Source organism: Schistocerca americana, chromosome 2, assembly GCF_021461395.2.
Source record: "Schistocerca americana isolate TAMUIC-IGC-003095 chromosome 2, iqSchAmer2.1, whole genome shotgun sequence".
NCBI lineage: Eukaryota > Metazoa > Arthropoda > Insecta > Orthoptera > Acrididae > Schistocerca > Schistocerca americana.
The window spans coordinates 88,533,464-88,555,202 of NC_060120.1; the positions used below are offsets into that span (position 1 = coordinate 88,533,464).

General features: G+C 44.1%; 57 non-coding genes across 57 annotated transcripts; 29 read left to right on the top strand and 28 right to left on the bottom strand.

Moving 5' to 3' along the window:
* Positions 1-18: 18 nt before the first annotated feature.
* Positions 19-90, top strand: Trnaq-cug. The gene has a single exon. It is a non-coding gene; the product is annotated as a tRNA-Gln (tRNA).
* Positions 91-448: 358 nt separating this feature from the next.
* Trnay-gua lies at positions 449-537 on the bottom strand. Its single transcript is given in 2 exon segments — positions 449-484; positions 501-537. It is a non-coding gene; the product is annotated as a tRNA-Tyr (tRNA).
* Positions 538-785: 248 nt separating this feature from the next.
* On the top strand, positions 786-857 carry Trnaq-cug. Its single transcript has one exon. It is a non-coding gene; the product is annotated as a tRNA-Gln (tRNA).
* Positions 858-1,215: 358 nt separating this feature from the next.
* Trnay-gua lies at positions 1,216-1,304 on the bottom strand. Its single transcript is given in 2 exon segments — positions 1,216-1,251; positions 1,268-1,304. It is a non-coding gene; the product is annotated as a tRNA-Tyr (tRNA).
* A 248-nt stretch (positions 1,305-1,552) lies between these two features.
* Positions 1,553-1,624, top strand: Trnaq-cug. Its single transcript has one exon. It is a non-coding gene; the product is annotated as a tRNA-Gln (tRNA).
* Positions 1,625-1,982: 358 nt separating this feature from the next.
* Positions 1,983-2,071, bottom strand: Trnay-gua. Its single transcript is given in 2 exon segments — positions 1,983-2,018; positions 2,035-2,071. It is a non-coding gene; the product is annotated as a tRNA-Tyr (tRNA).
* Positions 2,072-2,319: 248 nt separating this feature from the next.
* On the top strand, positions 2,320-2,391 carry Trnaq-cug. The gene has a single exon. It is a non-coding gene; the product is annotated as a tRNA-Gln (tRNA).
* A 358-nt stretch (positions 2,392-2,749) lies between these two features.
* Trnay-gua lies at positions 2,750-2,838 on the bottom strand. Its single transcript is given in 2 exon segments — positions 2,750-2,785; positions 2,802-2,838. It is a non-coding gene; the product is annotated as a tRNA-Tyr (tRNA).
* A 248-nt stretch (positions 2,839-3,086) lies between these two features.
* Positions 3,087-3,158, top strand: Trnaq-cug. The gene has a single exon. It is a non-coding gene; the product is annotated as a tRNA-Gln (tRNA).
* Positions 3,159-3,516: 358 nt separating this feature from the next.
* On the bottom strand, positions 3,517-3,605 carry Trnay-gua. The gene is given in 2 exon segments: positions 3,517-3,552; positions 3,569-3,605. It is a non-coding gene; the product is annotated as a tRNA-Tyr (tRNA).
* A 248-nt stretch (positions 3,606-3,853) lies between these two features.
* Positions 3,854-3,925, top strand: Trnaq-cug. Its single transcript has one exon. It is a non-coding gene; the product is annotated as a tRNA-Gln (tRNA).
* A 358-nt stretch (positions 3,926-4,283) lies between these two features.
* Trnay-gua lies at positions 4,284-4,372 on the bottom strand. Its single transcript is given in 2 exon segments — positions 4,284-4,319; positions 4,336-4,372. It is a non-coding gene; the product is annotated as a tRNA-Tyr (tRNA).
* Positions 4,373-4,620: 248 nt separating this feature from the next.
* On the top strand, positions 4,621-4,692 carry Trnaq-cug. Its single transcript has one exon. It is a non-coding gene; the product is annotated as a tRNA-Gln (tRNA).
* Positions 4,693-5,050: 358 nt separating this feature from the next.
* Trnay-gua lies at positions 5,051-5,139 on the bottom strand. Its single transcript is given in 2 exon segments — positions 5,051-5,086; positions 5,103-5,139. It is a non-coding gene; the product is annotated as a tRNA-Tyr (tRNA).
* A 248-nt stretch (positions 5,140-5,387) lies between these two features.
* On the top strand, positions 5,388-5,459 carry Trnaq-cug. Its single transcript has one exon. It is a non-coding gene; the product is annotated as a tRNA-Gln (tRNA).
* Positions 5,460-5,817: 358 nt separating this feature from the next.
* Positions 5,818-5,906, bottom strand: Trnay-gua. Its single transcript is given in 2 exon segments — positions 5,818-5,853; positions 5,870-5,906. It is a non-coding gene; the product is annotated as a tRNA-Tyr (tRNA).
* A 248-nt stretch (positions 5,907-6,154) lies between these two features.
* Positions 6,155-6,226, top strand: Trnaq-cug. The gene has a single exon. It is a non-coding gene; the product is annotated as a tRNA-Gln (tRNA).
* Positions 6,227-6,584: 358 nt separating this feature from the next.
* On the bottom strand, positions 6,585-6,673 carry Trnay-gua. The gene is given in 2 exon segments: positions 6,585-6,620; positions 6,637-6,673. It is a non-coding gene; the product is annotated as a tRNA-Tyr (tRNA).
* Positions 6,674-6,921: 248 nt separating this feature from the next.
* On the top strand, positions 6,922-6,993 carry Trnaq-cug. Its single transcript has one exon. It is a non-coding gene; the product is annotated as a tRNA-Gln (tRNA).
* A 358-nt stretch (positions 6,994-7,351) lies between these two features.
* On the bottom strand, positions 7,352-7,440 carry Trnay-gua. The gene is given in 2 exon segments: positions 7,352-7,387; positions 7,404-7,440. It is a non-coding gene; the product is annotated as a tRNA-Tyr (tRNA).
* Positions 7,441-7,688: 248 nt separating this feature from the next.
* Positions 7,689-7,760, top strand: Trnaq-cug. The gene has a single exon. It is a non-coding gene; the product is annotated as a tRNA-Gln (tRNA).
* Positions 7,761-8,118: 358 nt separating this feature from the next.
* On the bottom strand, positions 8,119-8,207 carry Trnay-gua. Its single transcript is given in 2 exon segments — positions 8,119-8,154; positions 8,171-8,207. It is a non-coding gene; the product is annotated as a tRNA-Tyr (tRNA).
* Positions 8,208-8,455: 248 nt separating this feature from the next.
* On the top strand, positions 8,456-8,527 carry Trnaq-cug. The gene has a single exon. It is a non-coding gene; the product is annotated as a tRNA-Gln (tRNA).
* A 358-nt stretch (positions 8,528-8,885) lies between these two features.
* On the bottom strand, positions 8,886-8,974 carry Trnay-gua. Its single transcript is given in 2 exon segments — positions 8,886-8,921; positions 8,938-8,974. It is a non-coding gene; the product is annotated as a tRNA-Tyr (tRNA).
* A 248-nt stretch (positions 8,975-9,222) lies between these two features.
* Positions 9,223-9,294, top strand: Trnaq-cug. Its single transcript has one exon. It is a non-coding gene; the product is annotated as a tRNA-Gln (tRNA).
* A 358-nt stretch (positions 9,295-9,652) lies between these two features.
* Positions 9,653-9,741, bottom strand: Trnay-gua. The gene is given in 2 exon segments: positions 9,653-9,688; positions 9,705-9,741. It is a non-coding gene; the product is annotated as a tRNA-Tyr (tRNA).
* A 248-nt stretch (positions 9,742-9,989) lies between these two features.
* Trnaq-cug lies at positions 9,990-10,061 on the top strand. The gene has a single exon. It is a non-coding gene; the product is annotated as a tRNA-Gln (tRNA).
* A 358-nt stretch (positions 10,062-10,419) lies between these two features.
* Trnay-gua lies at positions 10,420-10,508 on the bottom strand. Its single transcript is given in 2 exon segments — positions 10,420-10,455; positions 10,472-10,508. It is a non-coding gene; the product is annotated as a tRNA-Tyr (tRNA).
* Positions 10,509-10,756: 248 nt separating this feature from the next.
* On the top strand, positions 10,757-10,828 carry Trnaq-cug. The gene has a single exon. It is a non-coding gene; the product is annotated as a tRNA-Gln (tRNA).
* Positions 10,829-11,186: 358 nt separating this feature from the next.
* On the bottom strand, positions 11,187-11,275 carry Trnay-gua. Its single transcript is given in 2 exon segments — positions 11,187-11,222; positions 11,239-11,275. It is a non-coding gene; the product is annotated as a tRNA-Tyr (tRNA).
* Positions 11,276-11,523: 248 nt separating this feature from the next.
* Trnaq-cug lies at positions 11,524-11,595 on the top strand. Its single transcript has one exon. It is a non-coding gene; the product is annotated as a tRNA-Gln (tRNA).
* A 358-nt stretch (positions 11,596-11,953) lies between these two features.
* On the bottom strand, positions 11,954-12,042 carry Trnay-gua. The gene is given in 2 exon segments: positions 11,954-11,989; positions 12,006-12,042. It is a non-coding gene; the product is annotated as a tRNA-Tyr (tRNA).
* A 248-nt stretch (positions 12,043-12,290) lies between these two features.
* On the top strand, positions 12,291-12,362 carry Trnaq-cug. The gene has a single exon. It is a non-coding gene; the product is annotated as a tRNA-Gln (tRNA).
* Positions 12,363-12,720: 358 nt separating this feature from the next.
* Positions 12,721-12,809, bottom strand: Trnay-gua. Its single transcript is given in 2 exon segments — positions 12,721-12,756; positions 12,773-12,809. It is a non-coding gene; the product is annotated as a tRNA-Tyr (tRNA).
* A 248-nt stretch (positions 12,810-13,057) lies between these two features.
* Positions 13,058-13,129, top strand: Trnaq-cug. Its single transcript has one exon. It is a non-coding gene; the product is annotated as a tRNA-Gln (tRNA).
* Positions 13,130-13,487: 358 nt separating this feature from the next.
* On the bottom strand, positions 13,488-13,576 carry Trnay-gua. The gene is given in 2 exon segments: positions 13,488-13,523; positions 13,540-13,576. It is a non-coding gene; the product is annotated as a tRNA-Tyr (tRNA).
* Positions 13,577-13,824: 248 nt separating this feature from the next.
* On the top strand, positions 13,825-13,896 carry Trnaq-cug. The gene has a single exon. It is a non-coding gene; the product is annotated as a tRNA-Gln (tRNA).
* Positions 13,897-14,254: 358 nt separating this feature from the next.
* On the bottom strand, positions 14,255-14,343 carry Trnay-gua. Its single transcript is given in 2 exon segments — positions 14,255-14,290; positions 14,307-14,343. It is a non-coding gene; the product is annotated as a tRNA-Tyr (tRNA).
* Positions 14,344-14,591: 248 nt separating this feature from the next.
* On the top strand, positions 14,592-14,663 carry Trnaq-cug. Its single transcript has one exon. It is a non-coding gene; the product is annotated as a tRNA-Gln (tRNA).
* A 358-nt stretch (positions 14,664-15,021) lies between these two features.
* On the bottom strand, positions 15,022-15,110 carry Trnay-gua. The gene is given in 2 exon segments: positions 15,022-15,057; positions 15,074-15,110. It is a non-coding gene; the product is annotated as a tRNA-Tyr (tRNA).
* A 248-nt stretch (positions 15,111-15,358) lies between these two features.
* Positions 15,359-15,430, top strand: Trnaq-cug. Its single transcript has one exon. It is a non-coding gene; the product is annotated as a tRNA-Gln (tRNA).
* Positions 15,431-15,788: 358 nt separating this feature from the next.
* Trnay-gua lies at positions 15,789-15,877 on the bottom strand. The gene is given in 2 exon segments: positions 15,789-15,824; positions 15,841-15,877. It is a non-coding gene; the product is annotated as a tRNA-Tyr (tRNA).
* A 248-nt stretch (positions 15,878-16,125) lies between these two features.
* Positions 16,126-16,197, top strand: Trnaq-cug. The gene has a single exon. It is a non-coding gene; the product is annotated as a tRNA-Gln (tRNA).
* Positions 16,198-16,555: 358 nt separating this feature from the next.
* Positions 16,556-16,644, bottom strand: Trnay-gua. Its single transcript is given in 2 exon segments — positions 16,556-16,591; positions 16,608-16,644. It is a non-coding gene; the product is annotated as a tRNA-Tyr (tRNA).
* Positions 16,645-16,892: 248 nt separating this feature from the next.
* Positions 16,893-16,964, top strand: Trnaq-cug. The gene has a single exon. It is a non-coding gene; the product is annotated as a tRNA-Gln (tRNA).
* Positions 16,965-17,322: 358 nt separating this feature from the next.
* On the bottom strand, positions 17,323-17,411 carry Trnay-gua. Its single transcript is given in 2 exon segments — positions 17,323-17,358; positions 17,375-17,411. It is a non-coding gene; the product is annotated as a tRNA-Tyr (tRNA).
* A 248-nt stretch (positions 17,412-17,659) lies between these two features.
* On the top strand, positions 17,660-17,731 carry Trnaq-cug. Its single transcript has one exon. It is a non-coding gene; the product is annotated as a tRNA-Gln (tRNA).
* A 358-nt stretch (positions 17,732-18,089) lies between these two features.
* On the bottom strand, positions 18,090-18,178 carry Trnay-gua. The gene is given in 2 exon segments: positions 18,090-18,125; positions 18,142-18,178. It is a non-coding gene; the product is annotated as a tRNA-Tyr (tRNA).
* A 248-nt stretch (positions 18,179-18,426) lies between these two features.
* Trnaq-cug lies at positions 18,427-18,498 on the top strand. Its single transcript has one exon. It is a non-coding gene; the product is annotated as a tRNA-Gln (tRNA).
* A 358-nt stretch (positions 18,499-18,856) lies between these two features.
* Positions 18,857-18,945, bottom strand: Trnay-gua. The gene is given in 2 exon segments: positions 18,857-18,892; positions 18,909-18,945. It is a non-coding gene; the product is annotated as a tRNA-Tyr (tRNA).
* Positions 18,946-19,193: 248 nt separating this feature from the next.
* Positions 19,194-19,265, top strand: Trnaq-cug. The gene has a single exon. It is a non-coding gene; the product is annotated as a tRNA-Gln (tRNA).
* Positions 19,266-19,623: 358 nt separating this feature from the next.
* Trnay-gua lies at positions 19,624-19,712 on the bottom strand. Its single transcript is given in 2 exon segments — positions 19,624-19,659; positions 19,676-19,712. It is a non-coding gene; the product is annotated as a tRNA-Tyr (tRNA).
* Positions 19,713-19,960: 248 nt separating this feature from the next.
* Positions 19,961-20,032, top strand: Trnaq-cug. The gene has a single exon. It is a non-coding gene; the product is annotated as a tRNA-Gln (tRNA).
* A 358-nt stretch (positions 20,033-20,390) lies between these two features.
* Positions 20,391-20,479, bottom strand: Trnay-gua. The gene is given in 2 exon segments: positions 20,391-20,426; positions 20,443-20,479. It is a non-coding gene; the product is annotated as a tRNA-Tyr (tRNA).
* Positions 20,480-20,727: 248 nt separating this feature from the next.
* Positions 20,728-20,799, top strand: Trnaq-cug. The gene has a single exon. It is a non-coding gene; the product is annotated as a tRNA-Gln (tRNA).
* Positions 20,800-21,157: 358 nt separating this feature from the next.
* On the bottom strand, positions 21,158-21,246 carry Trnay-gua. Its single transcript is given in 2 exon segments — positions 21,158-21,193; positions 21,210-21,246. It is a non-coding gene; the product is annotated as a tRNA-Tyr (tRNA).
* Positions 21,247-21,494: 248 nt separating this feature from the next.
* On the top strand, positions 21,495-21,566 carry Trnaq-cug. The gene has a single exon. It is a non-coding gene; the product is annotated as a tRNA-Gln (tRNA).
* The last annotated feature ends 173 nt before the right edge of the window (positions 21,567-21,739 follow it).

The following is a 21,739-nucleotide window of genomic DNA, read 5'->3' on the forward strand; positions in this document are numbered from 1 at the left end:
CGTCCCATGCTCGTGTCTGGTTCCATGGTGTAACGGTTAGCACTCTGGACTCTGAATCCAGCGATCCGAGTTCGAATCTCGGTGGAACCTTCGTTTAGTCTAAATTTTCTGTAATAAGCGTTTCTCGCCGAGGAAGTATCAGCGATAGGCTCAGGGATTTAGTTTCTACGTTTGTGTTAAAAACGAGACGTCTATGAAACGGCTGAATATTGGTGCGACGATGTGACCTATATAGCACATTAAACGAGTGATGCCTGTAAGAGCAAGCAATTTTACGATAATTCGAAGAAATATCATTATCCTACGAAGGCTAAGACTCCCATGATTATCAACTAGCTATTACTAGCTGAGCAAATGAATTTCCTTTAAAATAGGTTTAAAACATAGGGAGGTTCTGACCGAGTGGGCATGCTCTGGAGCCTATTTGCTCCTGAGATTAGAAAAACAGTCCTCTGGGCCGGATTTGAACCAGCGACCTATGGATAACTGTGAATCCTCCACTACAGTCCACCGCTCTACCAACTGAGCTACCAGAGGCTCTGCATGCTTTCTTGTTCGTTCTGATTGCTTTACGTCCGTCCCTGTCTTTCGTTTCCACACACTGCTACTCAGCGCGCCCATATAGACGCACAGGAAATGCAGTCATCGGCTGCAACTGCAAACATTGCCCAGATTAAGTTTTATAATGCTCGATCGTGTCAATTAGGTTAAAAAATGCAAGTAGGAAGTGTCTGAAGTACGTCAGTATACTGCTAAATGTATTTACGCGTCCCATGCTCGTGTCTGGTTCCATGGTGTAACGGTTAGCACTCTGGACTCTGAATCCAGCGATCCGAGTTCGAATCTCGGTGGAACCTTCGTTTAGTCTAAATTTTCTGTAATAAGCGTTTCTCGCCGAGGAAGTATCAGCGATAGGCTCAGGGATTTAGTTTCTACGTTTGTGTTAAAAACGAGACGTCTATGAAACGGCTGAATATTGGTGCGACGATGTGACCTATATAGCACATTAAACGAGTGATGCCTGTAAGAGCAAGCAATTTTACGATAATTCGAAGAAATATCATTATCCTACGAAGGCTAAGACTCCCATGATTATCAACTAGCTATTACTAGCTGAGCAAATGAATTTCCTTTAAAATAGGTTTAAAACATAGGGAGGTTCTGACCGAGTGGGCATGCTCTGGAGCCTATTTGCTCCTGAGATTAGAAAAACAGTCCTCTGGGCCGGATTTGAACCAGCGACCTATGGATAACTGTGAATCCTCCACTACAGTCCACCGCTCTACCAACTGAGCTACCAGAGGCTCTGCATGCTTTCTTGTTCGTTCTGATTGCTTTACGTCCGTCCCTGTCTTTCGTTTCCACACACTGCTACTCAGCGCGCCCATATAGACGCACAGGAAATGCAGTCATCGGCTGCAACTGCAAACATTGCCCAGATTAAGTTTTATAATGCTCGATCGTGTCAATTAGGTTAAAAAATGCAAGTAGGAAGTGTCTGAAGTACGTCAGTATACTGCTAAATGTATTTACGCGTCCCATGCTCGTGTCTGGTTCCATGGTGTAACGGTTAGCACTCTGGACTCTGAATCCAGCGATCCGAGTTCGAATCTCGGTGGAACCTTCGTTTAGTCTAAATTTTCTGTAATAAGCGTTTCTCGCCGAGGAAGTATCAGCGATAGGCTCAGGGATTTAGTTTCTACGTTTGTGTTAAAAACGAGACGTCTATGAAACGGCTGAATATTGGTGCGACGATGTGACCTATATAGCACATTAAACGAGTGATGCCTGTAAGAGCAAGCAATTTTACGATAATTCGAAGAAATATCATTATCCTACGAAGGCTAAGACTCCCATGATTATCAACTAGCTATTACTAGCTGAGCAAATGAATTTCCTTTAAAATAGGTTTAAAACATAGGGAGGTTCTGACCGAGTGGGCATGCTCTGGAGCCTATTTGCTCCTGAGATTAGAAAAACAGTCCTCTGGGCCGGATTTGAACCAGCGACCTATGGATAACTGTGAATCCTCCACTACAGTCCACCGCTCTACCAACTGAGCTACCAGAGGCTCTGCATGCTTTCTTGTTCGTTCTGATTGCTTTACGTCCGTCCCTGTCTTTCGTTTCCACACACTGCTACTCAGCGCGCCCATATAGACGCACAGGAAATGCAGTCATCGGCTGCAACTGCAAACATTGCCCAGATTAAGTTTTATAATGCTCGATCGTGTCAATTAGGTTAAAAAATGCAAGTAGGAAGTGTCTGAAGTACGTCAGTATACTGCTAAATGTATTTACGCGTCCCATGCTCGTGTCTGGTTCCATGGTGTAACGGTTAGCACTCTGGACTCTGAATCCAGCGATCCGAGTTCGAATCTCGGTGGAACCTTCGTTTAGTCTAAATTTTCTGTAATAAGCGTTTCTCGCCGAGGAAGTATCAGCGATAGGCTCAGGGATTTAGTTTCTACGTTTGTGTTAAAAACGAGACGTCTATGAAACGGCTGAATATTGGTGCGACGATGTGACCTATATAGCACATTAAACGAGTGATGCCTGTAAGAGCAAGCAATTTTACGATAATTCGAAGAAATATCATTATCCTACGAAGGCTAAGACTCCCATGATTATCAACTAGCTATTACTAGCTGAGCAAATGAATTTCCTTTAAAATAGGTTTAAAACATAGGGAGGTTCTGACCGAGTGGGCATGCTCTGGAGCCTATTTGCTCCTGAGATTAGAAAAACAGTCCTCTGGGCCGGATTTGAACCAGCGACCTATGGATAACTGTGAATCCTCCACTACAGTCCACCGCTCTACCAACTGAGCTACCAGAGGCTCTGCATGCTTTCTTGTTCGTTCTGATTGCTTTACGTCCGTCCCTGTCTTTCGTTTCCACACACTGCTACTCAGCGCGCCCATATAGACGCACAGGAAATGCAGTCATCGGCTGCAACTGCAAACATTGCCCAGATTAAGTTTTATAATGCTCGATCGTGTCAATTAGGTTAAAAAATGCAAGTAGGAAGTGTCTGAAGTACGTCAGTATACTGCTAAATGTATTTACGCTTCCCATGCTCGTGTCTGGTTCCATGGTGTAACGGTTAGCACTCTGGACTCTGAATCCAGCGATCCGAGTTCGAATCTCGGTGGAACCTTCGTTTAGTCTAAATTTTCTGTAATAAGCGTTTCTCGCCGAGGAAGTATCAGCGATAGGCTCAGGGATTTAGTTTCTACGTTTGTGTTAAAAACGAGACGTCTATGAAACGGCTGAATATTGGTGCGACGATGTGACCTATATAGCACATTAAACGAGTGATGCCTGTAAGAGCAAGCAATTTTACGATAATTCGAAGAAATATCATTATCCTACGAAGGCTAAGACTCCCATGATTATCAACTAGCTATTACTAGCTGAGCAAATGAATTTCCTTTAAAATAGGTTTAAAACATAGGGAGGTTCTGACCGAGTGGGCATGCTCTGGAGCCTATTTGCTCCTGAGATTAGAAAAACAGTCCTCTGGGCCGGATTTGAACCAGCGACCTATGGATAACTGTGAATCCTCCACTACAGTCCACCGCTCTACCAACTGAGCTACCAGAGGCTCTGCATGCTTTCTTGTTCGTTCTGATTGCTTTACGTCCGTCCCTGTCTTTCGTTTCCACACACTGCTACTCAGCGCGCCCATATAGACGCACAGGAAATGCAGTCATCGGCTGCAACTGCAAACATTGCCCAGATTAAGTTTTATAATGCTCGATCGTGTCAATTAGGTTAAAAAATGCAAGTAGGAAGTGTCTGAAGTACGTCAGTATACTGCTAAATGTATTTACGCGTCCCATGCTCGTGTCTGGTTCCATGGTGTAACGGTTAGCACTCTGGACTCTGAATCCAGCGATCCGAGTTCGAATCTCGGTGGAACCTTCGTTTAGTCTAAATTTTCTGTAATAAGCGTTTCTCGCCGAGGAAGTATCAGCGATAGGCTCAGGGATTTAGTTTCTACGTTTGTGTTAAAAACGAGACGTCTATGAAACGGCTGAATATTGGTGCGACGATGTGACCTATATAGCACATTAAACGAGTGATGCCTGTAAGAGCAAGCAATTTTACGATAATTCGAAGAAATATCATTATCCTACGAAGGCTAAGACTCCCATGATTATCAACTAGCTATTACTAGCTGAGCAAATGAATTTCCTTTAAAATAGGTTTAAAACATAGGGAGGTTCTGACCGAGTGGGCATGCTCTGGAGCCTATTTGCTCCTGAGATTAGAAAAACAGTCCTCTGGGCCGGATTTGAACCAGCGACCTATGGATAACTGTGAATCCTCCACTACAGTCCACCGCTCTACCAACTGAGCTACCAGAGGCTCTGCATGCTTTCTTGTTCGTTCTGATTGCTTTACGTCCGTCCCTGTCTTTCGTTTCCACACACTGCTACTCAGCGCGCCCATATAGACGCACAGGAAATGCAGTCATCGGCTGCAACTGCAAACATTGCCCAGATTAAGTTTTATAATGCTCGATCGTGTCAATTAGGTTAAAAAATGCAAGTAGGAAGTGTCTGAAGTACGTCAGTATACTGCTAAATGTATTTACGCGTCCCATGCTCGTGTCTGGTTCCATGGTGTAACGGTTAGCACTCTGGACTCTGAATCCAGCGATCCGAGTTCGAATCTCGGTGGAACCTTCGTTTAGTCTAAATTTTCTGTAATAAGCGTTTCTCGCCGAGGAAGTATCAGCGATAGGCTCAGGGATTTAGTTTCTACGTTTGTGTTAAAAACGAGACGTCTATGAAACGGCTGAATATTGGTGCGACGATGTGACCTATATAGCACATTAAACGAGTGATGCCCGTAAGAGCAAGCAATTTTACGATAATTCGAAGAAATATCATTATCCTACGAAGGCTAAGACTCCCATGATTATCAACTAGCTATTACTAGCTGAGCAAATGAATTTCCTTTAAAATAGGTTTAAAACATAGGGAGGTTCTGACCGAGTGGGCATGCTCTGGAGCCTATTTGCTCCTGAGATTAGAAAAACAGTCCTCTGGGCCGGATTTGAACCAGCGACCTATGGATAACTGTGAATCCTCCACTACAGTCCACCGCTCTACCAACTGAGCTACCAGAGGCTCTGCATGCTTTCTTGTTCGTTCTGATTGCTTTACGTCCGTCCCTGTCTTTCGTTTCCACACACTGCTACTCAGCGCGCCCATATAGACGCACAGGAAATGCAGTCATCGGCTGCAACTGCAAACATTGCCCAGATTAAGTTTTATAATGCTCGATCGTGTCAATTAGGTTAAAAAATGCAAGTAGGAAGTGTCTGAAGTACGTCAGTATACTGCTAAATGTATTTACGCGTCCCATGCTCGTGTCTGGTTCCATGGTGTAACGGTTAGCACTCTGGACTCTGAATCCAGCGATCCGAGTTCGAATCTCGGTGGAACCTTCGTTTAGTCTAAATTTTCTGTAATAAGCGTTTCTCGCCGAGGAAGTATCAGCGATAGGCTCAGGGATTTAGTTTCTACGTTTGTGTTAAAAACGAGACGTCTATGAAACGGCTGAATATTGGTGCGACGATGTGACCTATATAGCACATTAAACGAGTGATGCCTGTAAGAGCAAGCAATTTTACGATAATTCGAAGAAATATCATTATCCTACGAAGGCTAAGACTCCCATGATTATCAACTAGCTATTACTAGCTGAGCAAATGAATTTCCTTTAAAATAGGTTTAAAACATAGGGAGGTTCTGACCGAGTGGGCATGCTCTGGAGCCTATTTGCTCCTGAGATTAGAAAAACAGTCCTCTGGGCCGGATTTGAACCAGCGACCTATGGATAACTGTGAATCCTCCACTACAGTCCACCGCTCTACCAACTGAGCTACCAGAGGCTCTGCATGCTTTCTTGTTCGTTCTGATTGCTTTACGTCCGTCCCTGTCTTTCGTTTCCACACACTGCTACTCAGCGCGCCCATATAGACGCACAGGAAATGCAGTCATCGGCTGCAACTGCAAACATTGCCCAGATTAAGTTTTATAATGCTCGATCGTGTCAATTAGGTTAAAAAATGCAAGTAGGAAGTGTCTGAAGTACGTCAGTATACTGCTAAATGTATTTACGCGTCCCATGCTCGTGTCTGGTTCCATGGTGTAACGGTTAGCACTCTGGACTCTGAATCCAGCGATCCGAGTTCGAATCTCGGTGGAACCTTCGTTTAGTCTAAATTTTCTGTAATAAGCGTTTCTCGCCGAGGAAGTATCAGCGATAGGCTCAGGGATTTAGTTTCTACGTTTGTGTTAAAAACGAGACGTCTATGAAACGGCTGAATATTGGTGCGACGATGTGACCTATATAGCACATTAAACGAGTGATGCCTGTAAGAGCAAGCAATTTTACGATAATTCGAAGAAATATCATTATCCTACGAAGGCTAAGACTCCCATGATTATCAACTAGCTATTACTAGCTGAGCAAATGAATTTCCTTTAAAATAGGTTTAAAACATAGGGAGGTTCTGACCGAGTGGGCATGCTCTGGAGCCTATTTGCTCCTGAGATTAGAAAAACAGTTCTCTGGGCCGGATTTGAACCAGCGACCTATGGATAACTGTGAATCCTCCACTACAGTCCACCGCTCTACCAACTGAGCTACCAGAGGCTCTGCATGCTTTCTTGTTCGTTCTGATTGCTTTACGTCCGTCCCTGTCTTTCGTTTCCACACACTGCTACTCAGCGCGCCCATATAGACGCACAGGAAATGCAGTCATCGGCTGCAACTGCAAACATTGCCCAGATTAAGTTTTATAATGCTCGATCGTGTCAATTAGGTTAAAAAATGCAAGTAGGAAGTGTCTGAAGTACGTCAGTATACTGCTAAATGTATTTACGCGTCCCATGCTCGTGTCTGGTTCCATGGTGTAACGGTTAGCACTCTGGACTCTGAATCCAGCGATCCGAGTTCGAATCTCGGTGGAACCTTCGTTTAGTCTAAATTTTCTGTAATAAGCGTTTCTCGCCGAGGAAGTATCAGCGATAGGCTCAGGGATTTAGTTTCTACGTTTGTGTTAAAAACGAGACGTCTATGAAACGGCTGAATATTGGTGCGACGATGTGACCTATATAGCACATTAAACGAGTGATGCCTGTAAGAGCAAGCAATTTTACGATAATTCGAAGAAATATCATTATCCTACGAAGGCTAAGACTCCCATGATTATCAACTAGCTATTACTAGCTGAGCAAATGAATTTCCTTTAAAATAGGTTTAAAACATAGGGAGGTTCTGACCGAGTGGGCATGCTCTGGAGCCTATTTGCTCCTGAGATTAGAAAAACAGTCCTCTGGGCCGGATTTGAACCAGCGACCTATGGATAACTGTGAATCCTCCACTACAGTCCACCGCTCTACCAACTGAGCTACCAGAGGCTCTGCATGCTTTCTTGTTCGTTCTGATTGCTTTACGTCCGTCCCTGTCTTTCGTTTCCACACACTGCTACTCAGCGCGCCCATATAGACGCACAGGAAATGCAGTCATCGGCTGCAAGTGCAAACATTGCCCAGATTAAGTTTTATAATGCTCGATCGTGTCAATTAGGTTAAAAAATGCAAGTAGGAAGTGTCTGAAGTACGTCAGTATACTGCTAAATGTATTTACGCGTCCCATGCTCGTGTCTGGTTCCATGGTGTAACGGTTAGCACTCTGGACTCTGAATCCAGCGATCCGAGTTCGAATCTCGGTGGAACCTTCGTTTAGTCTAAATTTTCTGTAATAAGCGTTTCTCGCCGAGGAAGTATCAGCGATAGGCTCAGGGATTTAGTTTCTACGTTTGTGTTAAAAACGAGACGTCTATGAAACGGCTGAATATTGGTGCGACGATGTGACCTATATAGCACATTAAACGAGTGATGCCTGTAAGAGCAAGCAATTTTACGATAATTCGAAGAAATATCATTATCCTACGAAGGCTAAGACTCCCATGATTATCAACTAGCTATTACTAGCTGAGCAAATGAATTTCCTTTAAAATAGGTTTAAAACATAGGGAGGTTCTGACCGAGTGGGCATGCTCTGGAGCCTATTTGCTCCTGAGATTAGAAAAACAGTCCTCTGGGCCGGATTTGAACCAGCGACCTATGGATAACTGTGAATCCTCCACTACAGTCCACCGCTCTACCAACTGAGCTACCAGAGGCTCTGCATGCTTTCTTGTTCGTTCTGATTGCTTTACGTCCGTCCCTGTCTTTCGTTTCCACACACTGCTACTCAGCGCGCCCATATAGACGCACAGGAAATGCAGTCATCGGCTGCAACTGCAAACATTGCCCAGATTAAGTTTTATAATGCTCGATCGTGTCAATTAGGTTAAAAAATGCAAGTAGGAAGTGTCTGAAGTACGTCAGTATACTGCTAAATGTATTTACGCGTCCCATGCTCGCGTCTGGTTCCATGGTGTAACGGTTAGCACTCTGGACTCTGAATCCAGCGATCCGAGTTCGAATCTCGGTGGAACCTTCGTTTAGTCTAAATTTTCTGTAATAAGCGTTTCTCGCCGAGGAAGTATCAGCGATAGGCTCAGGGATTTAGTTTCTACGTTTGTGTTAAAAACGAGACGTCTATGAAACGGCTGAATATTGGTGCGACGATGTGACCTATATAGCACATTAAACGAGTGATGCCTGTAAGAGCAAGCAATTTTACGATAATTCGAAGAAATATCATTATCCTACGAAGGCTAAGACTCCCATGATTATCAACTAGCTATTACTAGCTGAGCAAATGAATTTCCTTTAAAATAGGTTTAAAACATAGGGAGGTTCTGACCGAGTGGGCATGCTCTGGAGCCTATTTGCTCCTGAGATTAGAAAAACAGTCCTCTGGGCCGGATTTGAACCAGCGACCTATGGATAACTGTGAATCCTCCACTACAGTCCACCGCTCTACCAACTGAGCTACCAGAGGCTCTGCATGCTTTCTTGTTCGTTCTGATTGCTTTACGTCCGTCCCTGTCTTTCGTTTCCACACACTGCTACTCAGCGCGCCCATATAGACGCACAGGAAATGCAGTCATCGGCTGCAACTGCAAACATTGCCCAGATTAAGTTTTATAATGCTCGATCGTGTCAATTAGGTTAAAAAATGCAAGTAGGAAGTGTCTGAAGTACGTCAGTATACTGCTAAATGTATTTACGCGTCCCATGCTCGTGTCTGGTTACATGGTGTAACGGTTAGCACTCTGGACTCTGAATCCAGCGATCCGAGTTCGAATCTCGGTGGAACCTTCGTTTAGTCTAAATTTTCTGTAATAAGCGTTTCTCGCCGAGGAAGTATCAGCGATAGGCTCAGGGATTTAGTTTCTACGTTTGTGTTAAAAACGAGACGTCTATGAAACGGCTGAATATTGGTGCGACGATGTGACCTATATAGCACATTAAACGAGTGATGCCTGTAAGAGCAAGCAATTTTACGATAATTCGAAGAAATATCATTATCCTACGAAGGCTAAGACTCCCATGATTATCAACTAGCTATTACTAGCTGAGCAAATGAATTTCCTTTAAAATAGGTTTAAAACATAGGGAGGTTCTGACCGAGTGGGCATGCTCTGGAGCCTATTTGCTCCTGAGATTAGAAAAACAGTCCTCTGGGCCGGATTTGAACCAGCGACCTATGGATAACTGTGAATCCTCCACTACAGTCCACCGCTCTACCAACTGAGCTACCAGAGGCTCTGCATGCTTTCTTGTTCGTTCTGATTGCTTTACGTCCGTCCCTGTCTTTCGTTTCCACACACTGCTACTCAGCGCGCCCATATAGACGCACAGGAAATGCAGTCATCGGCTGCAACTGCAAACATTGCCCAGATTAAGTTTTATAATGCTCGATCGTGTCAATTAGGTTAAAAAATGCAAGTAGGAAGTGTCTGAAGTACGTCAGTATACTGCTAAATGTATTTACGCGTCCCATGCTCGTGTCTGGTTCCATGGTGTAACGGTTAGCACTCTGGACTCTGAATCCAGCGATCCGAGTTCGAATCTCGGTGGAACCTTCGTTTAGTCTAAATTTTCTGTAATAAGCGTTTCTCGCCGAGGAAGTATCAGCGATAGGCTCAGGGATTTAGTTTCTACGTTTGTGTTAAAAACGAGACGTCTATGAAACGGCTGAATATTGGTGCGACGATGTGACCTATATAGCACATTAAACGAGTGATGCCTGTAAGAGCAAGCAATTTTACGATAATTCGAAGAAATATCATTATCCTACGAAGGCTAAGACTCCCATGATTATCAACTAGCTATTACTAGCTGAGCAAATGAATTTCCTTTAAAATAGGTTTAAAACATAGGGAGGTTCTGACCGAGTGGGCATGCTCTGGAGCCTATTTGCTCCTGAGATTAGAAAAACAGTCCTCTGGGCCGGATTTGAACCAGCGACCTATGGATAACTGTGAATCCTCCACTACAGTCCACCGCTCTACCAACTGAGCTACCAGAGGCTCTGCATGCTTTCTTGTTCGTTCTGATTGCTTTACGTCCGTCCCTGTCTTTCGTTTCCACACACTGCTACTCAGCGCGCCCATATAGACGCACAGGAAATGCAGTCATCGGCTGCAACTGCAAACATTGCCCAGATTAAGTTTTATAATGCTCGATCGTGTCAATTAGGTTAAAAAATGCAAGTAGGAAGTGTCTGAAGTACGTCAGTATACTGCTAAATGTATTTACGCGTCCCATGCTCGTGTCTGGTTCCATGGTGTAACGGTTAGCACTCTGGACTCTGAATCCAGCGATCCGAGTTCGAATCTCGGTGGAACCTTCGTTTAGTCTAAATTTTCTGTAATAAGCGTTTCTCGCCGAGGAAGTATCAGCGATAGGCTCAGGGATTTAGTTTCTACGTTTGTGTTAAAAACGAGACGTCTATGAAACGGCTGAATATTGGTGCGACGATGTGACCTATATAGCACATTAAACGAGTGATGCCTGTAAGAGCAAGCAATTTTACGATAATTCGAAGAAATATCATTATCCTACGAAGGCTAAGACTCCCATGATTATCAACTAGCTATTACTAGCTGAGCAAATGAATTTCCTTTAAAATAGGTTTAAAACATAGGGAGGTTCTGACCGAGTGGGCATGCTCTGGAGCCTATTTGCTCCTGAGATTAGAAAAACAGTCCTCTGGGCCGGATTTGAACCAGCGACCTATGGATAACTGTGAATCCTCCACTACAGTCCACCGCTCTACCAACTGAGCTACCAGAGGCTCTGCATGCTTTCTTGTTCGTTCTGATTGCTTTACGTCCGTCCCTGTCTTTCGTTTCCACACACTGCTACTCAGCGCGCCCATATAGACGCACAGGAAATGCAGTCATCGGCTGCAACTGCAAACATTGCCCAGATTAAGTTTTATAATGCTCGATCGTGTCAATTAGGTTAAAAAATGCAAGTAGGAAGTGTCTGAAGTACGTCAGTATACTGCTAAATGTATTTACGCGTCCCATGCTCGTGTCTGGTTCCATGGTGTAACGGTTAGCACTCTGGACTCTGAATCCAGCGATCCGAGTTCGAATCTCGGTGGAACCTTCGTTTAGTCTAAATTTTCTGTAATAAGCGTTTCTCGCCGAGGAAGTATCAGCGATAGGCTCAGGGATTTAGTTTCTACGTTTGTGTTAAAAACGAGACGTCTATGAAACGGCTGAATATTGGTGCGACGATGTGACCTATATAGCACATTAAACGAGTGATGCCTGTAAGAGCAAGCAATTTTACGATAATTCGAAGAAATATCATTATCTTACGAAGGCTAAGACTCCCATGATTATCAACTAGCTATTACTAGCTGAGCAAATGAATTTCCTTTAAAATAGGTTTAAAACATAGGGAGGTTCTGACCGAGTGGGCATGCTCTGGAGCCTATTTGCTCCTGAGATTAGAAAAACAGTCCTCTGGGCCGGATTTGAACCAGCGACCTATGGATAACTGTGAATCCTCCACTACAGTCCACCGCTCTACCAACTGAGCTACCAGAGGCTCTGCATGCTTTCTTGTTCGTTCTGATTGCTTTACGTCCGTCCCTGTCTTTCGTTTCCACACACTGCTACTCAGCGCGCCCATATAGACGCACAGGAAATGCAGTCATCGGCTGCAACTGCAAACATTGCCCAGATTAAGTTTTATAATGCTCGATCGTGTCAATTAGGTTAAAAAATGCAAGTAGGAAGTGTCTGAAGTACGTCAGTATACTGCTAAATGTATTTACGCGTCCCATGCTCGTGTCTGGTTCCATGGTGTAACGGTTAGCACTCTGGACTCTGAATCCAGCGATCCGAGTTCGAATCTCGGTGGAACCTTCGTTTAGTCTAAATTTTCTGTAATAAGCGTTTCTCGCCGAGGAAGTATCAGCGATAGGCTCAGGGATTTAGTTTCTACGTTTGTGTTAAAAACGAGACGTCTATGAAACGGCTGAATATTGGTGCGACGATGTGACCTATATAGCACATTAAACGAGTGATGCCTGTAAGAGCAAGCAATTTTACGATAATTCGAAGAAATATCATTATCCTACGAAGGCTAAGACTCCCATGATTATCAACTAGCTATTACTAGCTGAGCAAATGAATTTCCTTTAAAATAGGTTTAAAACATAGGGAGGTTCTGACCGAGTGGGCATGCTCTGGAGCCTATTTGCTCCTGAGATTAGAAAAACAGTCCTCTGGGCCGGATTTGAACCAGCGACCTATGGATAACTGTGAATCCTCCACTACAGTCCACCGCTCTACCAACTGAGCTACCAGAGGCTCTGCATGCTTTCTTGTTCGTTCTGATTGCTTTACGTCCGTCCCTGTCTTTCGTTTCCACACACTGCTACTCAGCGCGCCCATATAGACGCACAGGAAATGCAGTCATCGGCTGCAACTGCAAACATTGCCCAGATTAAGTTTTATAATGCTCGATCGTGTCAATTAGGTTAAAAAATGCAAGTAGGAAGTGTCTGAAGTACGTCAGTATACTGCTAAATGTATTTACGCGTCCCATGCTCGTGTCTGGTTCCATGGTGTAACGGTTAGCACTCTGGACTCTGAATCCAGCGATCCGAGTTCGAATCTCGGTGGAACCTTCGTTTAGTCTAAATTTTCTGTAATAAGCGTTTCTCGCCGAGGAAGTATCAGCGATAGGCTCAGGGATTTAGTTTCTACGTTTGTGTTAAAAACGAGACGTCTATGAAACGGCTGAATATTGGTGCGACGATGTGACCTATATAGCACATTAAACGAGTGATGCCTGTAAGAGCAAGCAATTTTACGATAATTCGAAGAAATATCATTATCCTACGAAGGCTAAGACTCCCATGATTATCAACTAGCTATTACTAGCTGAGCAAATGAATTTCCTTTAAAATAGGTTTAAAACATAGGGAGGTTCTGACCGAGTGGGCATGCTCTGGAGCCTATTTGCTCCTGAGATTAGAAAAACAGTCCTCTGGGCCGGATTTGAACCAGCGACCTATGGATAACTGTGAATCCTCCACTACAGTCCACCGCTCTACCAACTGAGCTACCAGAGGCTCTGCATGCTTTCTTGTTCGTTCTGATTGCTTTACGTCCGTCCCTGTCTTTCGTTTCCACACACTGCTACTCAGCGCGCCCATATAGACGCACAGGAAATGCAGTCATCGGCTGCAACTGCAAACATTGCCCAGATTAAGTTTTATAATGCTCGATCGTGTCAATTAGGTTAAAAAATGCAAGTAGGAAGTGTCTGAAGTACGTCAGTATACTGCTAAATGTATTTACGCGTCCCATGCTCGTGTCTGGTTCCATGGTGTAACGGTTAGCACTCTGGACTCTGAATCCAGCGATCCGAGTTCGAATCTCGGTGGAACCTTCGTTTAGTCTAAATTTTCTGTAATAAGCGTTTCTCGCCGAGGAAGTATCAGCGATAGGCTCAGGGATTTAGTTTCTACGTTTGTGTTAAAAACGAGACGTCTATGAAACGGCTGAATATTAGTGCGACGATGTGACCTATATAGCACATTAAACGAGTGATGCCTGTAAGAGCAAGCAATTTTACGATAATTCGAAGAAATATCATTATCCTACGAAGGCTAAGACTCCCATGATTATCAACTAGCTATTACTAGCTGAGCAAATGAATTTCCTTTAAAATAGGTTTAAAACATAGGGAGGTTCTGACCGAGTGGGCATGCTCTGGAGCCTATTTGCTCCTGAGATTAGAAAAACAGTCCTCTGGGCCGGATTTGAACCAGCGACCTATGGATAACTGTGAATCCTCCACTACAGTCCACCGCTCTACCAACTGAGCTACCAGAGGCTCTGCATGCTTTCTTGTTCGTTCTGATTGCTTTACGTCCGTCCCTGTCTTTCGTTTCCACACACTGCTACTCAGCGCGCCCATATAGACGCACAGGAAATGCAGTCATCGGCTGCAACTGCAAACATTGCCCAGATTAAGTTTTATAATGCTCGATCGTGTCAATTAGGTTAAAAAATGCAAGTAGGAAGTGTCTGAAGTACGTCAGTATACTGCTAAATGTATTTACGCGTCCCATGCTCGTGTCTGGTTCCATGGTGTAACGGTTAGCACTCTGGACTCTGAATCCAGCGATCCGAGTTCGAATCTCGGTGGAACCTTCGTTTAGTCTAAATTTTCTGTAATAAGCGTTTCTCGCCGAGGAAGTATCAGCGATAGGCTCAGGGATTTAGTTTCTACGTTTGTGTTAAAAACGAGACGTCTATGAAACGGCTGAATATTGGTGCGACGATGTGACCTATATAGCACATTAAACGAGTGATGCCTGTAAGAGCAAGCAATTTTACGATAATTCGAAGAAATATCATTATCCTACGAAGGCTAAGACTCCCATGATTATCAACTAGCTATTACTAGCTGAGCAAATGAATTTCCTTTAAAATAGGTTTAAAACATAGGGAGGTTCTGACCGAGTGGGCATGCTCTGGAGCCTATTTGCTCCTGAGATTAGAAAAACAGTCCTCTGGGCCGGATTTGAACCAGCGACCTATGGATAACTGTGAATCCTCCACTACAGTCCACCGCTCTACCAACTGAGCTACCAGAGGCTCTGCATGCTTTCTTGTTCGTTCTGATTGCTTTACGTCCGTCCCTGTCTTTCGTTTCCACACACTGCTACTCAGCGCGCCCATATAGACGCACAGGAAATGCAGTCATCGGCTGCAACTGCAAACATTGCCCAGATTAAGTTTTATAATGCTCGATCGTGTCAATTAGGTTAAAAAATGCAAGTAGGAAGTGTCTGAAGTACGTCAGTATACTGCTAAATGTATTTACGCGTCCCACGCTCGTGTCTGGTTCCATGGTGTAACGGTTAGCACTCTGGACTCTGAATCCAGCGATCCGAGTTCGAATCTCGGTGGAACCTTCGTTTAGTCTAAATTTTCTGTAATAAGCGTTTCTCGCCGAGGAAGTATCAGCGATAGGCTCAGGGATTTAGTTTCTACGTTTGTGTTAAAAACGAGACGTCTATGAAACGGCTGAATATTGGTGCGACGATGTGACCTATATAGCACATTAAACGAGTGATGCCTGTAAGAGCAAGCAATTTTACGATAATTCGAAGAAATATCATTATCCTACGAAGGCTAAGACTCCCATGATTATCAACTAGCTATTACTAGCTGAGCAAATGAATTTCCTTTAAAATAGGTTTAAAACATAGGGAGGTTCTGACCGAGTGGGCATGCTCTGGAGCCTATTTGCTCCTGAGATTAGAAAAACAGTCCTCTGGGCCGGATTTGAACCAGCGACCTATGGATAACTGTGAATCCTCCACTACAGTCCACCGCTCTACCAACTGAGCTACCAGAGGCTCTGCATGCTTTCTTGTTCGTTCTGATTGCTTTACGTCCGTCCCTGTCTTTCGTTTCCACACACTGCTACTCAGCGCGCCCATATAGACGCACAGGAAATGCAGTCATCGGCTGCAACTGCAAACATTGCCCAGATTAAGTTTTATAATGCTCGATCGTGTCAATTAGGTTAAAAAATGCAAGTAGGAAGTGTCTGAAGTACGTCAGTATACTGCTAAATGTATTTACGCGTCCCATGCTCGTGTCTGGTTCCATGGTGTAACGGTTAGCACTCTGGACTCTGAATCCAGCGATCCGAGTTCGAATCTCGGTGGAACCTTCGTTTAGTCTAAATTTTCTGTAATAAGCGTTTCTCGCCGAGGAAGTATCAGCGATAGGCTCAGGGATTTAGTTTCTACGTTTGTGTTAAAAACGAGACGTCTATGAAACGGCTGAATATTGGTGCGACGATGTGACCTATATAGCACATTAAACGAGTGATGCCTGTAAGAGCAAGCAATTTTACGATAATTCGAAGAAATATCATTATCCTACGAAGGCTAAGACTCCCATGATTATCAACTAGCTATTACTAGCTGAGCAAATGAATTTCCTTTAAAATAGGTTTAAAACATAGGGAGGTTCTGACCGAGTGGGCATGCTCTGGAGCCTATTTGCTCCTGAGATTAGAAAAACAGTCCTCTGGGCCGGATTTGAACCAGCGACCTATGGATAACTGTGAATCCTCCACTACAGTCCACCGCTCTACCAACTGAGCTACCAGAGGCTCTGCATGCTTTCTTGTTCGTTCTGATTGCTTTACGTCCGTCCCTGTCTTTCGTTTCCACACACTGCTACTCAGCGCGCCCATATAGACGCACAGGAAATGCAGTCATCGGCTGCAACTGCAAACATTGCCCAGATTAAGTTTTATAATGCTCGATCGTGTCAATTAGGTTAAAAAATGCAAGTAGGAAGTGTCTGAAGTACGTCAGTATACTGCTAAATGTATTTACGCGTCCCATGCTCGTGTCTGGTTCCATGGTGTAACGGTTAGCACTCTGGACTCTGAATCCAGCGATCCGGGTTCGAATCTCGGTGGAACCTTCGTTTAGTCTAAATTTTCTGTAATAAGCGTTTCTCGCCGAGGAAGTATCAGCGATAGGCTCAGGGATTTAGTTTCTACGTTTGTGTTAAAAACGAGACGTCTATGAAACGGCTGAATATTGGTGCGACGATGTGACCTATATAGCACATTAAACGAGTGATGCCTGTAAGAGCAAGCAATTTTACGATAATTCGAAGAAATATCATTATCCTACGAAGGCTAAGACTCCCATGATTATCAACTAGCTATTACTAGCTGAGCAAATGAATTTCCTTTAAAATAGGTTTAAAACATAGGGAGGTTCTGACCGAGTGGGCATGCTCTGGAGCCTATTTGCTCCTGAGATTAGAAAAACAGTCCTCTGGGCCGGATTTGAACCAGCGACCTATGGATAACTGTGAATCCTCCACTACAGTCCACCGCTCTACCAACTGAGCTACCAGAGGCTCTGCATGCTTTCTTGTTCGTTCTGATTGCTTTACGTCCGTCCCTGTCTTTCGTTTCCACACACTGCTACTCAGCGCGCCCATATAGACGCACAGGAAATGCAGCCATCGGCTGCAACTGCAAACATTGCCCAGATTAAGTTTTATAATGCTCGATCGTGTCAATTAGGTTAAAAAATGCAAGTAGGAAGTGTCTGAAGTACGTCAGTATACTGCTAAATGTATTTACGCGTCCCATGCTCGTGTCTGGTTCCATGGTGTAACGGTTAGCACTCTGGACTCTGAATCCAGCGATCCGAGTTCGAATCTCGGTGGAACCTTCGTTTAGTCTAAATTTTCTGTAATAAGCGTTTCTCGCCGAGGAAGTATCAGCGATAGGCTCAGGGATTTAGTTTCTACGTTTGTGTTAAAAACGAGACGTCTATGAAACGGCTGAATATTGGTGCGACGATGTGACCTATATAGCACATTAAACGAGTGATGCCTGTAAGAGCAAGCAATTTTACGATAATTCGAAGAAATATCATTATCCTACGAAGGCTAAGACTCCCATGATTATCAACTAGCTATTACTAGCTGAGCAAATGAATTTCCTTTAAAATAGGTTTAAAACATAGGGAGGTTCTGACCGAGTGGGCATGCTCTGGAGCCTATTTGCTCCTGAGATTAGAAAAACAGTCCTCTGGGCCGGATTTGAACCAGCGACCTATGGATAACTGTGAATCCTCCACTACAGTCCACCGCTCTACCAACTGAGCTACCAGAGGCTCTGCATGCTTTCTTGTTCGTTCTGATTGCTTTACGTCCGTCCCTGTCTTTCGTTTCCACACACTGCTACTCAGCGCGCCCATATAGACGCACAGGAAATGCAGTCATCGGCTGCAACTGCAAACATTGCCCAGATTAAGTTTTATAATGCTCGATCGTGTCAATTAGGTTAAAAAATGCAAGTAGGAAGTGTCTGAAGTACGTCAGTATACTGCTAAATGTATTTACGCGTCCCATGCTCGTGTCTGGTTCCATGGTGTAACGGTTAGCACTCTGTACTCTGAATCCAGCGATCCGAGTTCGAATCTCGGTGGAACCTTCGTTTAGTCTAAATTTTCTGTAATAAGCGTTTCTCGCCGAGGAAGTATCAGCGATAGGCTCAGGGATTTAGTTTCTACGTTTGTGTTAAAAACGAGACGTCTATGAAACGGCTGAATATTGGTGCGACGATGTGACCTATATAGCACATTAAACGAGTGATGCCTGTAAGAGCAAGCAATTTTACGATAATTCGAAGAAATATCATTATCCTACGAAGGCTAAGACTCCCATGATTATCAACTAGCTATTACTAGCTGAGCAAATGAATTTCCTTTAAAATAGGTTTAAAACATAGGGAGGTTCTGACCGAGTGGGCATGCTCTGGAGCCTATTTGCTCCTGAGATTAGAAAAACAGTCCTCTGGGCCGGATTTGAACCAGCGACCTATGGATAACTGTGAATCCTCCACTACAGTCCACCGCTCTACCAACTGAGCTACCAGAGGCTCTGCATGCTTTCTTGTTCGTTCTGATTGCTTTACGTCCGTCCCTGTCTTTCGTTTCCACACACTGCTACTCAGCGCGCCCATATAGACGCACAGGAAATGCAGTCATCGGCTGCAACTGCAAACATTGCCCAGATTAAGTTTTATAATGCTCGATCGTGTCAATTAGGTTAAAAAATGCAAGTAGGAAGTGTCTGAAGTACGTCAGTATACTGCTAAATGTATTTACGCGTCCCATGCTCGTGTCTGGTTCCATGGTGTAACGGTTAGCACTCTGGACTCTGAATCCAGCGATCCGAGTTCGAATCTCGGTGGAACCTTCGTTTAGTCTAAATTTTCTGTAATAAGCGTTTCTCGCCGAGGAAGTATCAGCGATAGGCTCAGGGATTTAGTTTCTACGTTTGTGTTAAAAACGAGACGTCTATGAAACGGCTGAATATTGGTGCGACGATGTGACCTATATAGCACATTAAACGAGTGATGCCTGTAAGAGCAAGCAATTTTACGATAATTCGAAGAAATATCATTATCCTACGAAGGCTAAGACTCCCATGATTATCAACTAGCTATTACTAGCTGAGCAAATGAATTTCCTTTAAAATAGGTTTAAAACATAGGGAGGTTCTGACCGAGTGGGCATGCTCTGGAGCCTATTTGCTCCTGAGATTAGAAAAACAGTCCTCTGGGCCGGATTTGAACCAGCGACCTATGGATAACTGTGAATCCTCCACTACAGTCCACCGCTCTACCAACTGAGCTACCAGAGGCTCTGCATGCTTTCTTGTTCGTTCTGATTGCTTTACGTCCGTCCCTGTCTTTCGTTTCCACACACTGCTACTCAGCGCGCCCATATAGACGCACAGGAAATGCAGTCATCGGCTGCAACTGCAAACATTGCCCAGATTAAGTTTTATAATGCTCGATCGTGTCAATTAGGTTAAAAAATGCAAGTAGGAAGTGTCTGAAGTACGTCAGTATACTGCTAAATGTATTTACGCGTCCCATGCTCGTGTCTGGTTCCATGGTGTAACGGTTAGCACTCTGGACTCTGAATCCAGCGATCCGAGTTCGAATCTCGGTGGAACCTTCGTTTAGTCTAAATTTTCTGTAATAAGCGTTTCTCGCCGAGGAAGTATCAGCGATAGGCTCAGGGATTTAGTTTCTACGTTTGTGTTAAAAACGAGACGTCTATGAAACGGCTGAATATTGGTGCGACGATGTGACCTATATAGCACATTAAACGAGTGATGCCTGTAAGAGCAAGCAATTTTACGATAATTCGAAGAAATATCATTATCCTACGAAGGCTAAGACTCCCATGATTATCAACTAGCTATTACTAGCTGAGCAAATGAATTTCCTTTAAAATAGGTTTAAAACATAGGGAGGTTCTGACCGAGTGGGCATGCTCTGGAGCCTATTTGCTCCTGAGATTAGAAAAACAGTCCTCTGGGCCGGATTTGAACCAGCGACCTATGGATAACTGTGAATCCTCCACTACAGTCCACCGCTCTACCAACTGAGCTACCAGAGGCTCTGCATGCTTTCTTGTTCGTTCTGATTGCTTTACGTCCGTCCCTGTCTTTCGTTTCCACACACTGCTACTCAGCGCGCCCATATAGACGCACAGGAAATGCAGTCATCGGCTGCAACTGCAAACATTGCCCAGATTAAGTTTTATAATGCTCGATCGTGTCAATTAGGTTAAAAAATGCAAGTAGGAAGTGTCTGAAGTACGTCAGTATACTGCTAAATGTATTTACGCGTCCCATGCTCGTGTCTGGTTCCATGGTGTAACGGTTAGCACTCTGGACTCTGAATCCAGCGATCCGGGTTCAAATCTCGGTGGAACCTTCGTTTAGTCTAAATTTTCTGTAATAAGCGTTTCTCGCCGAGGAAGTATCAGCGATAGGCTCAGGGATTTAGTTTCTACGTTTGTGTTAAAAACGAGACGTCTATGAAACAGCTGAATATTGGTGCGACGATGTGACCTATATAGCACATTAAACGAGTGATGCCTGTAAGAGCAAGCAATTTTACGATAATTCGAAGAAATATCATTATCCTACGAAGGCTAAGACTCCCATGATTATCAACTAGCTATTACTAGCTGAGCAAATGAATTTCCTTTAAAATAGGTTTAAAACATAGGGAGGTTCTGACCGAGTGGGCATGCTCTGGAGCCTATTTGCTCCTGAGATTAGAAAAACAGTCCTCTGGGCCGGATTTGAACCAGCGACCTATGGATAACTGTGAATCCTCCACTACAGTCCACCGCTCTACCAACTGAGCTACCAGAGGCTCTGCATGCTTTCTTGTTCGTTCTGATTGCTTTACGTCCGTCCCTGTCTTTCGTTTCCACACACTGCTACTCAGCGCGCCCATATAGACGCACAGGAAATGCAGTCATCGGCTGCAACTGCAAACATTGCCCAGATTAAGTTTTATAATGCTCGATCGTGTCAATTAGGTTAAAAAATGCAAGTAGGAAGTGTCTGAAGTACGTCAGTATACTGCTAAATGTATTTACGCGTCCCATGCTCGTGTCTGGTTCCATGGTGTAACGGTTAGCACTCTGGACTCTGAATCCAGCGATCCGAGTTCGAATCTCGGTGGAACCTTCGTTTAGTCTAAATTTTCTGTAATAAGCGTTTCTCGCCGAGGAAGTATCAGCGATAGGCTCAGGGATTTAGTTTCTACGTTTGTGTTAAAAACGAGACGTCTATGAAACGGCTGAATATTGGTGCGACGATGTGACCTATATAGCACATTAAACGAGTGATGCCTGTAAGAG